This window comes from Microtus pennsylvanicus, chromosome 4, assembly GCF_037038515.1.
Source record: "Microtus pennsylvanicus isolate mMicPen1 chromosome 4, mMicPen1.hap1, whole genome shotgun sequence".
Lineage (NCBI taxonomy): Eukaryota > Metazoa > Chordata > Mammalia > Rodentia > Cricetidae > Microtus > Microtus pennsylvanicus.
In genome coordinates, this window is record NC_134582.1 from 57,349,146 (window position 1) to 57,364,999 (window position 15,854).

Consider the following 15,854-nt stretch of genomic DNA (forward strand, 5'->3'; position numbering starts at 1 on the left):
CAGTTGACCCAAGCCGGGCAGTGGTGGCACATGCCTTTAATCCCAGCACTCAGGAGACAGAGGCAGGCAGGTGGATCTCTTTGGGTTTGAGGCCACCCTGGTCTACAGAGTGAATTCCAGGACTGGCTCCAAAGCTACAGAGAAACTCTGCCTTGAAAAACCAAACCAACCAACCAACCAAAACAACAACAACAAAACCTTGGCCCAAACCTGTCACTCTCCAGTTGTCTGTGTGATTTCCAACAAGTTATTTAACTCCTTGGTGCTTCAGCTTCTTCATCTATGAAAGAGAAACACTGATATTTGTTGCAGGAGGTTGCCATTAAGAAGGATTGAGCATCTAAAGTCATTGGCATAATAATACTCAGTGCTCAATAATTGTTACTGTTAGCCTCCTGGGAGCTATGGTCAGGTCCCTGGCTGTCACTCAGGATGTTACTGGGCTTTGGAGGACATCATGGGTCACTGCCCTTTTGTTCTTTGACGACATAATTTGGAGTTTTGATGCTGTCAGAGTATGTGGTACCGAGAACCTGGCTGCATGGATAGCTTGGCCATCTCTGATAGATTTTGGTCCTAACAGAAAATCTGGTGAAGAAAACACAAACAGTGGAGCAATGGCGGTTAATGACTTTAATACCAGCACTTGAGAGGCAGAAGCAGGCAGATCTCTGAGTTCAAAGCCAGCCTGGTCTACAGAGTGCATTCCAGGATAGCCAGGGCTACACAGAAAAGCCTTGTCTTGAAAATACCAAAAGAAGCCAGGTAATGGCGGTGCATGCCTTTAATTCTAACACTCAGGAGGCAGAGGTAGGTGGATCTCTGTGAGTTCAAGGCCAACCTGGTCTACAGAGTGTATGTTCTAGGAAAGCTAGGGCTACACAGAGAAACCCTGTCCTGAAAAACAAACAAACAACAAGAACAAAGGAAGGAAGGAAGGAAAGGAGGAAGAAGAAAAGGAAAGGAAGAAAATGAAAGAAAGATAAAGAAAACATAAAGTTCCAGCCTTAGGAAAACCCTATAAACACCCACAAGGAAGAGGGAAATGTGCTGCATGATCAGTTTCCTTCAGAAGAACAAACTGAGCATGTGTCTCACCACCAAGGAGCCCCGTGGCTGTCCTCTTCCTATTGAACTTGGGCCAGATGCTCAGATCTCTTAGGGCTTGTCCCGTCTATAACTGGTGCTTCTTGATACACTTCCTTGCATCTGGGCCCCAGCACACTGGGCACATGGTTGGAGTTCGACAAACACCTGATGAATGCAAGAAATGACTATGCTCACTTCTCAGGCTTTATTTCTCACCCCAAGAGCAGCCCCTTCCTGTCATTGTATCAGCTAACTGAGCATGTGTTGTCTAAGTTAATACCCAGTTGAGCTACGCAAGATGAAGAATTTTATGATGATGATATGTGTGTCTGTCTGTCCATTGGTGTGTCTGTGGAGTTCCGAGGACAACTTTCAGGAGTAGGGTTTTTTCCTTCTACTGTGGGTTCCACCCATCAAACCCAGGTCTTTAGGTTGTAAGGCAAGCACTTTTTGCCTGTGGAGCCATCTCACCAGTTCAAGATACAGAAATTTCATGACAGAAATTCTAGAGCTCAGGTGGGTTCACATGTACTCCCCATCTGGGTTTGAAGCAAGACTCAACATCTCCCAAGCACTCCAGGGTCCTTCCTCTCTGCCAGCTAGACCTGTCCCCCTTCAAACTCCGGATTCCAGCTCTTATCATCAATGAAAACATTTAGTGGCTAGAGAGATGGCTTAGCAGAGAAAAGCACTTGCTGCACAAGATGAGGATTTGACTCCAGAGCCCCAGCAGCCACATAAAATCTAGGTATGACATTGCACATCTGTAACCCCAGGGCTCGGGGATGGAGACAAGCAGATCCCAGGGCCTTGCTGGCCAACCAGCCCAGCCAAATGGTGAGCTCCAGGTTCAGTGAGAGAACCTGTCTCAAGAATGAAGGTGGAGAAGCAATTGAGGAAGACACTTGACATCAACCTATGGCCTCCACATTTGTTTAACTCTGTGAAGCTGTGTTACTTTGCCTGTCTACAACACCTGATCGGTCTAATAATGAGCTGAATGGCTAGACAGGAGAGGGATAGGCGGGGCTGCCAGCAGAGAATAAATAGAAGGAGAAAAAGAGAAGATCAAGGAACGAGGAAAGGAGGAGAAAAAGACATCAGGGACCCAGGCACCAAGCTACACAAACAGTCACAGAGTAAGCAGTAAAGAAAGGTATAGAGAACCAGAGAAAGATAAAAGTCCAGAGACAAGAGGTAGATGGGAGAATTTAAAAGAAAAGCTGGCTGTCCAGGACAACCAAGGCTGTGACATGAGAAATCCTGTCTTGAAAAACCAAAACCAAACCAAAACAACAACAACAACAAAAAAGCCCCCAAACAAAAATAAAGCAAAATAAAAACAACAAAGCTAAACTAAAAAAAAATAAACAAAACTTACCAAACAAACAAACAAACAAAAAAAACAACAACAAAAAAGAAAAGCTGGCTAGAAACAAGCCAATGTAAGGCCAGACATTCATAAAAAAAGAACAAGCCTTCATGTGATTCATTTGGAAGTTGGGTGGTGGACCCCCAAAAGAGTAAAGGGCACAAAAACAACCATCAACATTTGGCACCCACAGGCTCCTGTTTCCTCTATGCGCACACAGAAACCAGCCATACTAGTACTTAACCTCCGGGGTCGTAGTATTGAATTAGCAAATGCATGTAGAGTACTCAGCAGAGTTCTTGGATTCTCCCGGTAGGAAGAGAGAGGAGTAACAAAAGACATGCTTATCTGTACCAAGGCTCTACTGCCACTGTCTTGAAATGATTAATTGTTTTGAAAGAGTCCAGCATTATCATCCACACTGAAACCTACAGATGGTGTTAACTGGTTCTGGCCTTCAGTGGTGGAAGCCGTGGAGATACAGAGAAACACAGATTCTAGAATGGGCCTGAACGGACCCAGGAGTCCCCTCTCCCAGTGTGGTAGCACCTAAACACACACTGCCGTTACCACGCAGACTGAGGAAGAAACCTAGCATTTGGAAACCTGCAATTTTCTCTCTTTGCAATTAAGTTGTTTTAGTAAATTTAAAAGCAGAAATGTCAACCTTCCCTTTCCCTAAGGGTTCTCTCATACCTCCTGTGTGGCTATCGTCCCATGATTCAGTGGGGTAGGGAGGGGGGTGGATGGGAAAATGGAGCAAAGGTGAGGTAGAGCCCGAAAAGTGCTCAGTGGACAGAGGTGGGGGGGCGGGGAGATGGTGGGAGGAGAAGCAGAAAGTTGCTCAAGGAGGTCTTAGAGGGGGAACATGTGGGTGGCCCTGACTTGCCAAGAATTCCGTTGCAATTTTCTACAGCCTGTCTTGCCTTGCATAAACCTTCAATATGCAAAACCAGCAAAGTTTAAGCATGAGAACAGTGTCAAAGTATCTGGTCTACGCTAGTACATATGAACATGTGCGTGCGTGCGTGCGTGTGTGTGTGTGTGTGTGTGTGTGTGTGTGTGTGTGTGTGGAGACTGGTGGACCCTTGTGTCTCAGTCATCAGCCCTGTTTGAAGCAGGGCTCCTGCTGTTTACTGCTACAGTCTCTAGGCTCCTCAGCTCCACAAGTCCCCAGATTTCCTCTTCACCTCCACTGTGGGAGCACTGGGATTACAGGCTCACATATTATACGAGTTCGGAGAGTTCAAACTCAGATCTTTATGCCTGCATGGCAAGTGGTTTAGCCATTGAGCCATCTCCCTAGCCTTGAACGTATGCACCACTCATATTTGTGTGTGTGTGTGTTACAGTTCAAATGTGGAGGCCAGAAAAACACTTGCAGGAGTTGGTTCTGGGGATTGCACTCATTAGACTTGGGGGAAAGTGCTTTTAGTGAGCCATCTTCTCAGTCCTGTGTCCCACGTGCACACACAGACACAGGCACGCACACATATACATATACATATTCATACATACACACACATACATACACTAAGTGCTTTTACTAAGCCATCTTCTCAGTCCTGTATCCCACGTGCACACACAGACACATGCACGCACACATATACATATACATACATACACACACATACATACACTAAGTGCTTTTAGTGAGCCATCTTCTCAGTCCTGTGTCCCACGTGCACACACAGACACATGCACGCACACATATACATATACATACATACACACACATACACACACTAAGTGCTTTTACTAAGCCATCTTCTCAGTCCTGTGTCCCACGTGCACACACAGACACATGCACGCACACATATACATATACATACATACACACATACATACACTAAGTGCTTTTACTAAGCCATCTTCTCAGTCCTGTGTCCCACGTGCACACACAGACACATGCACGCACACATATACATATACATACATACACACACATACATACACTAAGTGCTTTTACTAAGCCATCTTCTCAGTCCTGTGTCCCACGTGCACACACAGACACATGCACGCACACATATACATATACATACATACACACACATACACACACTAAGTGCTTTTACTAAGCCATCTTCTCAGTCCTCCACACATACACACAAAGTACCTTTAGGAAGCCATCTTCTCAGCCTTGTGTTCCCCCACATATGCATGCACACACAGACACAGACACACACACAGACACACACACACATACACACACACACACACACACACACACACACACACACTGGCATCTTTTCCATTACAATGCTGTTTTCCATGACTGTGATTTCACATGTATTATGGATTAGCTTGAGCTTAGGTTTTCTGTAGAACGGAATCCTGAATGCCGAGTAACCAACATGCAGCATTACTTTTGGAATACAGCTTCTTTGTAAACTGGGTCTGTGTCCACTTAAAATTAGCTTAATACTGGATGTCAAAGTTCCGAAGAGCTCCCTGGAAGGATGCTTGGAATATTTTCTTAGATGGAGCCATTGTCCAGAACACCCTCCACAGGTGATGACGATGTCCATTAACAACTGGGGACAAAGTGGCTGTGTACAGAGTGTTTGGTCAAAAGTGAGACCCCAGCCCTCTAACACCCCTATATCCAAAGAGTCTGGAATGTAATATTGAGTTGGAAGTGTCACCCCAGCCCTGACCTGGGAATTGCCAAGCACTTGGACTCCAACTCCCAGCCTGCCAAGTGCTGACCCCTCCCCGGGGACAGTCAAGACCACTCCCACAGGGTATTTAGGCTTGCACTGGAAAAAGGAACATGGGGTTTCAGGTTTTGCATGTGCTCTCCCTCTGTCTTCCCCCTGCCATGCTCCCGGCCACCCAAGAGTGCAGCATTTATTAAACGTGGACGTCTTTGATTTGGTCTATTCTGGTTTGATTGAAGTTCTTTGTGCTGGCAGAGAGGCTCTATTAGGAAATATTCCTAACACCGAGTTCTTGGTTTCATTTTCATCTAAGTCCACGAAATCGTGTTTGACCCCATGCCATTAGATGACCTTGTTGGAACCCATTGAGATCATTGAGCAGTCAGAAATCCCCCCAGATAGATATCACCTTACTGGTTGGACCCCCTGGGTCCTCTGTAAGCTGAAGACACCACCTCTGCCCACAGGAAGGTTGCAGGGACCTCAGGATAACTCTTCTTCACTGGTGCGATCTGGGCTTGCTAGCCACTGGTGTGCCCGCGTCAATGAGCAGTGAGAATAATTCCTCTGTGTTTTTGCTTTCCTTCTTTCCTGGTCTGAAGTTAGCTGTCTTCGTTTCCCTTAGGAACTCTCTTCCAAAAAAGTCTGTGCCCTTAGCTCAGACCTAGAGAGCTTTGGCTATCCACAAAGGGAGGGATTTCCTTGGCTAGTGTGAGTCTCCTGGGGGCAAAAGAAAGTCAGCCTGCTGAGCTGGCTGCGCTCACTGGGGTGCAAACAGGAAATGGCTTTATTTTCTCTTTCTGTCTTCAGAGTCATTTAGTTGAATTTCCACTCTTGACTCTGTGACAGTGCAGGATAACCTTTACTCTCAGGCTTGGGAGCCTCAGAGGCATTTAGTGGAAAATGTCAGCTTCCTTCTTTTCTCTGCTCCCCTCCTCCACCCTTATTCTGCAGTACATTCCAGAAGCAAGGAGAAGCCACCTCACCCTTGAGCCACTCTGCTCCAGCAGGGAACTCTCCTTCTGAGTTTCAGTCCTCTTCTTACCTGAATGTGGAACCGAGGCAGAAGGACCAGGTGAGTCTTCCCTCGGTTGGTTCTGTGGCTGCTCTTGGGGATGTCAACAGGAGCAGGAGGCTGGGGCAGGATGACAGTCATGAGTCCAAGTCCAGTCTGGGCTATAGAGAGTTCAAGAAGTGCTTGACTAGAGTAAGGCCTTGTCTCGAAAAACAAAACAAACAACAAACAAAATAAGGAAACAAGAGGAAGGAAGTGGGAGGGGAACCCTCCCCCCATCTCTGTGGTCCTGGAGCTAGAGAGAGCTACGTGGAGCTACTTGGCAGCCTTTAGAGAGGGAGCAGACTCAGAGAGGAAAGTCTGGCAGCTGGAGACCATGTTCAGGTTTGGTTATACAGGCAGAGGTCTTCTTGAGTAAGGCACTGTAAACAATTTGAATTGTGAACTTTAGGCCACAAACTGCTTTGCCCCAGAGTTTCTTTCCTTAGGTATCCATGGCACGGAGATTCTCAAGGAACCCAGGACCCAACCAGGTCATTTAAGTCAGAAGACAGAAGCTGGTTGACCCAACACTGCCCACCTCCAGGCCCCAATCCTGACACCTGGGCAGGGAGGAGCACTGATAAGGAGAGCCCACACCCTTCACCAGCAAGCAGCACTGGTGCACAGTGCCGGGCACTCACATTTAATTTAGTTCATTTGTCACATTATTTGGAGACAGGGTCTTATGTATCCCAGGCTGACTTGGAACTCACTGTGTAGCCAAAGATGACTTGAACTTTGGATCCTCCTGTGTGTTGGAATTACAGGCTTGCATGACCACACCCAGTTTTATATGGCCTTAGGGATTAGAGCCAGGGCACTGTATATACTAGTCAAGCTATGCTTTTAGAAACAGGGCCCAGCCTGTAGTCCAGGCTATTCTGGGAACTCATAGCAGTCTTCCTGTTTCAACCTTCCAAGAGCTAAGATTACAGGTGGGATCTACATGTCTAGCAAAGACACTAGTTTGGACTCAGTCTTCCCACCATCCATCCATTTTAGGGTTGGCTATCCAGGGGATGGTAGTCGCTGAACCAGTTTGAGCCAGTAAGAAAACATCTGTACTCTTAGCAGCACAAGGGGCCAGGTGTGGCAGGACACACCTGTAATCTCAGCATTTGGGATGCTGAGCTGGCTAATTTTACATCAATTTGGTATAGGCTAGATTCATCTGAGAAGAGAGAACCCCAGTGGAGAAAATGCCTCCACAAGACTGGACTGTAGACCCAGATAAAACAAAAGCCATCCTATCAAAGTTGGACAAGGCAAACCAACAGGAAAAAAAAAAGAGCCCCAAGAGAAGGTACAAGAATCAGACGCCCGCTCGCTCATACATACAGGAGATCTATAAAAGTGCTAAGCTACAAGCTATAACATATATGCAGTGGACCTGGTGCAGACGTGGGTAGGCCCTGTCCTGCCGCTTCAGTCTCTGTGAAGTCATATGAGCTTTGCTCAACTGATCTAGAGAATCATGTTCTCCTGGTGTCCTTCATCCCCTCTGGCTCTCACCCTCTTTCCACCTCCTCTTCTAAGGGTTTCCTGATGGAGGAGGGTCATCTGTCTATGTGTTACTTTCATTGGTTAATCAAGAAACTGCCTTGGCCCTTTGATAGGACAGAAAATTAGGTAGGCGGAGTAAACAGAACAGGATGCTGGGTAGAAGGAAGTGAGACAGTCGCCATGATTCTCCCACCCGAGATGGATGTAGGCTAGAATCCTTCCTGGTAAGCCACCACCTAGTGGTGCTACACAGATTATTAGAAATGGGTTAAACAAGATGTGAGAGTTAGCCAATAAGAGAATACAGATAACGGGCCAGGCAGTGTCTAAAAGAATACAATATCCGTGTTATTATTTTGGGTGTAAAGCTAGCGGGGTGGCAGGATGCAGCCCGCCATTCCTTCACAGTTTCCTGAGTTCTGAGGGGAGGGATTTGATGGAGACATTCCATCTAGAGCTGTGTGTTCCAAGGTCTCTTTATGGATGTGATGTCTGGCTGTATTTGTTCTAAGTCTGCTGCAGGGGGAAGCTTCTCTGATGATGAATAAGGCACTGATCTATGAGTATAGGGAAATATTATCAGGAGTCATTACATTGGTCCTTTTTCTTTTTTAGAGCAATAGTACTTGGTTTTACCCAAGGTCTCTGTTCTGTCTAGTCTCTGGTTCTCGGTCACATAAACAGTGTCAGGTATGGGTTCCATCTCATAGAGTGGGCCTTAAGTCAAATCAGACATGGTTGGTACTCTCATAAGCTTGACGCCACCATTGCCCTAGTGGGCAGACAGCATTATAGATAAAAAAGAAAAAAAAAAACAACTGTAGTTTTTGTGGCTGAGTCAGTGTTTATGTTCCACTTTTTGTAGCCTGCAGAGTACCTTTCTGCGCCAAAGCTGCTGGCACATAGGGGTGAAGGCTCTGTGTAGGCACCAGCTCGACCTCTTTGTGTTCAATGAGTTGTGTGGGTGTTGTTTTCAGCAATGGGGCCTTGCTGCCAGTCTGTGGAGAACAACCTATTGTCTTGGCAACAGCCTGGGTTATTTGGGGATTTTCATGAAACCACTTCGGCCAATGGATGTAATCCAGTCCTGGTACTGGAAGCTTCCTTAAGTGACAAGAGATGAACAGTTGGGACTTCATTTCCCTCTTTATTTGGAGACTTCATTAAGATAATCTTCATTTATTCTAGGATGTTTATACTACACTAGGTCTCCACACCACCCCTCAAATGCTCCTCGATTGTAGCTGTCTCTCCTTCATCCCCTCCCTCTAACCCACTTCCCCTCCCTGCCTGATACACTCATTCCTGTCACCTCTGCCCTTGCCCCAGTCCACCCATAAAGTCTATTCTATTTCCCTCTTCCAGGAGATCCACGGCCCCACGGCCCCCCATCCTTTGTTATATACCTAACTTCTTTGGGTCTAGAGACTGTAGTGTGGTTATCGTTTATTTAATGGATAATATCCACATATAAGCAAATATTTTTATAAACCCTGTTTATCTTTCTGGGTTCAGATTACCTCACTCAGGATGCTTGTTCCATCCATTTCCCTGCAAATTTTCATGATATCACTTTTTTAAAACAGGTGAATACTACTCTATTGTGAAAATATATCACATTTTCTTTATCCATTCTTCTGTCTCCTCTCTTTTTTCTTCTGCGGCATCTAGGTTGTTTCTAGTTTCTGGCTGTTATGAATACAGCAGCAATGAGCATGGTTGGGCAAGTGTCCTTGTGTAAGGACGAAGCAGGGAAATAGTTTTATAGCGTTTTCATGGGAACAGAGCAAAGAGAGTTATAAAAGAAAGGCATTGGAGAAATACGTTAGTGGGAAAACCAGAGAGATGGGTTACTGCACAATAGGGGGATGTCAACTACAGGCCTTCTGTACTTTCTGATGGCAGTCTTAACCCTTGCATTGATGTGGGTAGGGTTTTGTGGAGTTAAGACATTCTGAAGGGTTTTCTCTGTTTCTCAGGATGTTAGGTCTGATACAGTAGTGTGCAGGAATGGCTCTCTGTGGGGCTAAAGGTAGCCTGAGAGAAAAGGTGATTAAACTCCCAGACCGGCAACATTCCAGAGTCTACACAGTCACTACAGCTTTAATGGGTCTCTAGCTTCTTTTCAGAAATCCTCATTCCGAGGCTCGGTCCACTTTTCCCAGCTGGCTTCAGCTATCCTAACCGTGAAGTCGTTTATACCAGCATGTCTGCCCTTACCCTTCACAGAGAAAACAAAAAGAATTTTAAAATGTCCATGATTCTAAAATCCAACAGTAGTTTAAAACACATTTCGCAACAGCATTGCCAGCATCCTCTCCTTTCATAGCAATTCATGGCATTTAGATTTCAACCAAGCCATGAATTTCTTATTACATTTTCTTTGTTGATTTGGGTGGTACGTGTGCGCTACGGTGCACATCTGGAGGTCGAGGACAACGTAGAGAAGTCGGTTTTCTCCTGGAATCATGTGGGTCCCAGAGACTGAATTCAGGTCTTTGGGCTTGGCAGCAGAGACCTCTCCTCCCTGGGCCATCGAAGTGGTCTCACGTTAACCAATTTTACTTAGTGAGTTTGGGACAGGACGTTAAATTTGGGTCACTATGAAAACTTTGTATTAAATAGGCGGTGGTTTTGAGATGTCGTGCTTGCGTGAAATCAAAGGACCTGCACACCTTCTCACCTGACTTGGTCGTGCTTGCTGAGAGAATGTCAAGCTGTCTAAACCCCAGTGTGGTGTGACATTTCGACCTGCTATTGCTTCTGAATAAAGATTTCTGTACCTCAGAATCTTCTGGCAGGAAATCAATGGCATGCTCAAGTTAGGGAAATTTGTGGAGAATGTAATGACTTAACAGTCTGGAAAGGTAGAGTCTGGGAGTCAAGAGACCACAGGAATAGTGCAACCACCACACGGCTGGCCGTTATGGGAACAAGGAAGGAGAAGCCACCTGGAAAGAACCACGCCCTCCAAATCTTAGGCTGAGCTGTAGCTTACTCAAAGGAACCTTTGTCCATGGGGAGCTGAGAGAATAAATACCCGGACCTGTTCACCCACTTGGTAGCCACAGGCCAGGAGAGGTTTTTAGTTGTTTATCTAATCAACCACGTCTGTGTATGTGTGAGTGTGTGTGTGTGCATGCATGTGTGTGAGTGTGTGTTTGTGTGCATATAAGTGTGCATGTGTGTATATGAGTGTGCATGTATGTGTGTGTGTGTGTGTGTGTGTGTGTGTGTGTGTGAGAGAGAGAGAGAGAGAGAGAGAGAGAGAGAGAGAGAGAGAGAGAGAGTGAGCTGCCTGATTCCTGCAATTGTTAAGTCCCAAAGAAATCATACAGAGGTCTACATTAATTGTGCTCTGATTGGCCTAGTAGCTCAGGCTTCTTAGTAACTCTTATATCTTATAATAGCCCATAATACTTGTCTGTGTTAGCCATGTAGCTTGGTACCTTTTTCGGCAAGGCAGTCACATCTTGCTTCCTCTGTGTCTGGGTGATGACTGTAGACTGAAACTTCCCTCTTCTCAGAATTCTCATTGTCCTGCCTCTACTTCCTGTCTGGCTACTGGCCAATCAGTGTTTATTTAAAATACAAGTGACAGGGTACAGACCATTGTCCCACAGCAAATGTGTGTGTGTGTGTATGGAAGAGAAAGATAATTTATCAGGGGATGAGTGTGTTCTCCTTTTCAATAAGCACATCAGATAGCTGAGTCTACTCTCTCTCAGATACCTGAGGAATGCTTAGCCAAAGACATAAAAGATGTACAGTTGCACTTTTAAGGCTGGAAGGCTATTTTATCTCAAAGTATTTTTAATCTATCAACAGGAGCAAAACTATATTCACACAAAAAGCCATGTTACCATAGCATGATTTAATTCTCATGTGACCTGTGTGTGTGTGTGTGTGTATGTGTGTGAGCTGAGGCCCTCTTACACCCAGGATAAGGGGTTCTAAGGCTCTTGGCATTTGTGATGAACTTGGACTAGCAGCTGACCTCCAGGGATTTTGTAAAACCGGATAACTGTGGATAAAATCTGAGTTAGGTGCAGGGCTTTGACAGATGCAGAGAGACACTCAGGATACATTCCCAGATGAACAAGGATTTAGAAAATGTAGAAGTGGAAAAAGAGGAGATAATATTGAGTTAATGGGTATTGATGGTAAAAAGTGTGTGCATGTGCACACGCAAAGAGAGACACATGCACACAGACACACAGACACACACAGAGACACACAAACACAGAGGCACACTTTCAGACAAGGTCTCTCTGTGTAGCCCTGGCTGTCCTGAACTCATAGAGATCCTCCTGTCTCTGAAATGTTGGGATTAGAGCTGTGCATCACCATGCCAAGCAAGAGCATATATTTTTAACAATAGATTGGTATTCAAGCATGATTAATTCCACTAAGGCAGCATTCACTTGCGGGGTGTGCATGTGCGTGTAATGGACCCTGGTAGATTTCCAATCCTAGGAAACAATGAGGACCGGGCATAGAACAGCAGGGCAGGGGGCGGGGAGGAGTAGTGGGGATCAAACATATGTACAGAGTAAGTATGGTAGTGCCATGGAAAAGTGAAACTTGTTCTCTCTCATAATAGAATGTAAAAAATGTTTTAGATATTAGGAGACTGTAGGAAGTTGAATGTGAAGAGTTCCAGGCTTACGTATTTGAACATTAGGTCCACAGTTGATTTGGAAGGTTACTGAACCTGTAGGGGGTAAGGTAGCTAGAGGAAGTAGGTCAGTGGTGGGTGGGCCTTGAGGCTTATAGCCTGGCCCCACTTCCTGCTCTCTCAGGTTTGCTAATCTGTGGGGGTGTGAGCAAGCAAGCCTGGGCTACTGTTGGAGCATTTGCTACTGCTTCTGCCCTGCCGAGTGTCCTCCCTACCAGGATGGGCAGCATACTCATCCTGCTTCCCTTAAGCTGCTCACATCAGAAGAGATGTAACTGATACAGTCACATGCTCTTTGTTTTCATTTTGCTGATAGAAAGCGAAGTTATGTTTAACAGAAGCACAGATTTGATATACAACACATGCAATAAGCCAGAAGTGGGAGCACACGCCTTCAGTTTCAGCACTCAGAGGCAGAAGGACGCAGATAACTGAGTTTGAGGCCAGCCTGGTTTACAAGTGAGTTCCAGAACATCCAGAGTTACATAGAATTTGTCTCAACAAGACAAAACAAAAAGCTAAACAAAATGTGTATGAGAATGTTGTATATGTGAAACCATCTTCTTAGTATTTGCTTTCTAGTGGAACAATTGTAAAATGATCAAGCTTGTGAAATTAGAACTCTCATACACAAGCTGTAATGATTTGCTATGAAGCCATCCACCTCCCATCGGGTACCCTTAAGTATAAGGTGAACAGTTTACAGCCTAGTTAGAAAAATATACAGAAGCCAGCAATAAAAGCACAAGAAAGATGTAACAAAAGGCGCTGTCATTCTGGCTGCCAGAGTGTCAGGAGGTCAGAGAGACCTCTGCCAGGGTCTTGGGAAAGTTGAGAAGGCAGACTGGGTTAAGAAGGAGGCAGAGAATCTGAAACAGGCACACGAGGGAGTCTCATATTTGCAGAGTAGATGGTAGTTGTGCAGAAAAGAGGTGAGACTTGGCCACAATGTGGGCGTCAGATGGCAAATAAATAAATAATAAAATTTTTAAAAAATCCTCAAGCAATTTAAACAGAACTCACTCATGTCAGAAGCCATTGGTTTCTGAAGTATTTAGGTCAACAGTGACAGAAGCCCTTTCTGAATCATCCCACAAGTCACACTAGAGCATAGTTCAGATGCCAGCTCCACTCTTCCCATGAGCTGGTGGGGACGATTAAAGTCAATAACACCGTCTACTGTTGCGTAGGGTGTTTCCATTAGCAATGGCAATTGGAATCACTGGCGTTTGCTGGATTCCTCATATTAATTATTTTAAATAATAGCCCTCAAATAGTCACAGTTGGCTTCAGTAGTAAGCAGTCAAACGCACTTAGAAGAAATAATATGCAAACTTTTACAGGAAACTGAAGAGGAAGAACCAACTTGTGATTCAGCCTGTGAGATTGGTGTTACCTAATCTGAACCCACCAAAGACACGACAGGAAAAGACATTTCAGATCAGTGTTTCTCACGAATATAGATGCAAATTTTTTAAAATAAACTTGTAGTAAATCAAATCCAATATTGAAAGGGTAAGAGAAATTTTAACACAGGAATTCAAGGTTAGTTTAACCTTTGGAGGGAGGGGACATCTAATTTGTCATTAAAAAATATTTTTAAATATGCCTTGGTATGGTGGTACATGCTAGCTCTTGGGAGGTAGAGGGAGGCAGAGTTCAGTGAGTTTGAGGCCAGATTGGTCTACATAGTAAGCTACAAGACAGTCAGAGTTACATAGTGAGACTTCGTCTCAAAAAACAAGACAAACCAGAAAACATTTTTTTAGGTGTATATAAGTATGTCTGTGTGTGGGTATGCACATGTGAATACAGGTGCCTTCAGAGGCCGGAAGAGGGCCAGAGTGTCTGGAGTTACAGACAGCTGTAGCCACTTGACATGGACCTGAGCCTGGGTCCTCTACAAGAGCAGTACGCGTTCTTAACCACTGAGCCACCTCTCCAGCCAGTAATTAATTGTCACAATAATGTAATGTCTTTACTAGATGCAGAAAAAGCAAACATTTGATGAAATCCAACCTTCACTCCTGAATAATAGTAAACTCACACTGGGCCAGATGCCCAGAGATGTGGCCGAGTATCTGTGATGTAGTAGCAGGATTAAGGCACAGAACCAGCTGGGTGGGACGTCAGCTTGAGCTGTGCCTCTTCTCTCTGGTAGGACAAAGGGGGTCAAAGGTGGAGAGTGAGTTACTGGAGAGGGGCAGGACACCTGAGAGCCCTAGGGGAGGTGTTAGCAAGCCCCCTCCTTGGACAAAAGTGTCAGTTTAACAGCGTCTTGAACTTTCTAAGAGACAAACGTCAGCACGTGGGTGAGGGAGTTTCTAGATTAGGTTAGCTGACCCACCCTAAATGTGAGCAGCACTCTTTCATGAGCAGGGGGTCCTGGACTACAATAGACGGGGGAAGTGAGCGGAGCACTCCCAACCCTCTCTGCTGCCTGACTGCAGGTCCAAGTGACCAGCTGCCTCGTGTGCCTGCTGCCGCGATGCAGCATGGAGCATGTCGTGATGCACCTTGGCGCATTCTGATTGTGTCTTACGGTAAACAGTGCAGCCATCTGTAACATCTGTTGTAGAAACCTTGACTGTGAGCACGACCTACACTAACCTTACCTGCCTTATTAGCCATCTGTGTCTTCCGTCACTGCTGTCCTCAGACGAGATGGAGCCCTGAATGTAGATCAAAGTGACTGAGTTCCAGACCAACCTGGTCCTCTATCCTGACATCCACTTCCCTCCGGCCACATAAGCCCCTGTCATCTCTGATGAGAAAGCCTACCATGAATGGATTTCTGTAGCAGAGATCACCAATGCCTGCTTTGAGCCAGACTAGAGATGAAATGTTACCCTCACTATGGTAAATACATGGCTTGCTATCTGTTGTACCATGGTGATGTGGTTCCTAAAGATGTCAGTGCTGCCATTGCCATGATCAAGACCAAGTGCAGTTTCCAATTTGTGGACTGGTGCCCCACTGGCTTCAAGGTTGGCATTAATTACCAGTCTTACATTGTGATACCTGGTGGAGACCTGGCCAAGGACCAGAGAGCTGTATGCATGATGAACAATACTACAGCCATTGCTGAAACCTGGGCTCACCTAGACCACAAGTTTGATCTGGTGAATGCCAAGTGTGTCTTTGTGCACTGGTATGTGGGTGAGGGCATGGAGGAGGGGGAGTTTTCTGAGACCCCTGAGGCCATGGTTGCCCTAGAGAAGGATGATGAGGAGATTGGTATGGATTCTTTTGAAGGAGAGTGTGAAGAAGAAAGAGAGGAAAACTAATCCATTCTTTGAATCCCTGGATCACATCAAACTCCCAGAACTTCAGGTTCAACATTAGGTGGCAGGCACTGATGCTTCCAATTGTGTTGTCTTTATTCTGTGATCATGTCTTCTCCATGTGTAGGGTTTTCATGATGTCTCAAAGTAAAAGCTTTAAGAAAAATAGATAGTGGCCACAGTAGCTCCCCAGGATGTGACGGGGCCCAGG

The 15,854-nt window shown here is 45.5% G+C and overlaps 1 protein-coding gene and 1 pseudogene across 1 annotated transcript in view; both read left to right on the plus strand.

Moving 5' to 3' along the window:
* The first annotated feature begins 5,467 nt into the window (after positions 1 to 5,467).
* Positions 5,468 to 15,646, plus strand: LOC142848992 (tubulin alpha-1B chain-like; annotated as a pseudogene).
* Ino80c (INO80 complex subunit C) overlaps positions 6,000 to 15,854 on the plus strand; it is a 38,090-nt gene continuing 28,235 nt past the window's right edge. The window contains exon 1 of the mRNA XM_075969170.1: positions 6,000 to 6,196. The gene's annotated coding sequence lies outside the window, so the exon portion shown is untranslated. The remainder of the gene's footprint in view (positions 6,197 to 15,854) is intronic.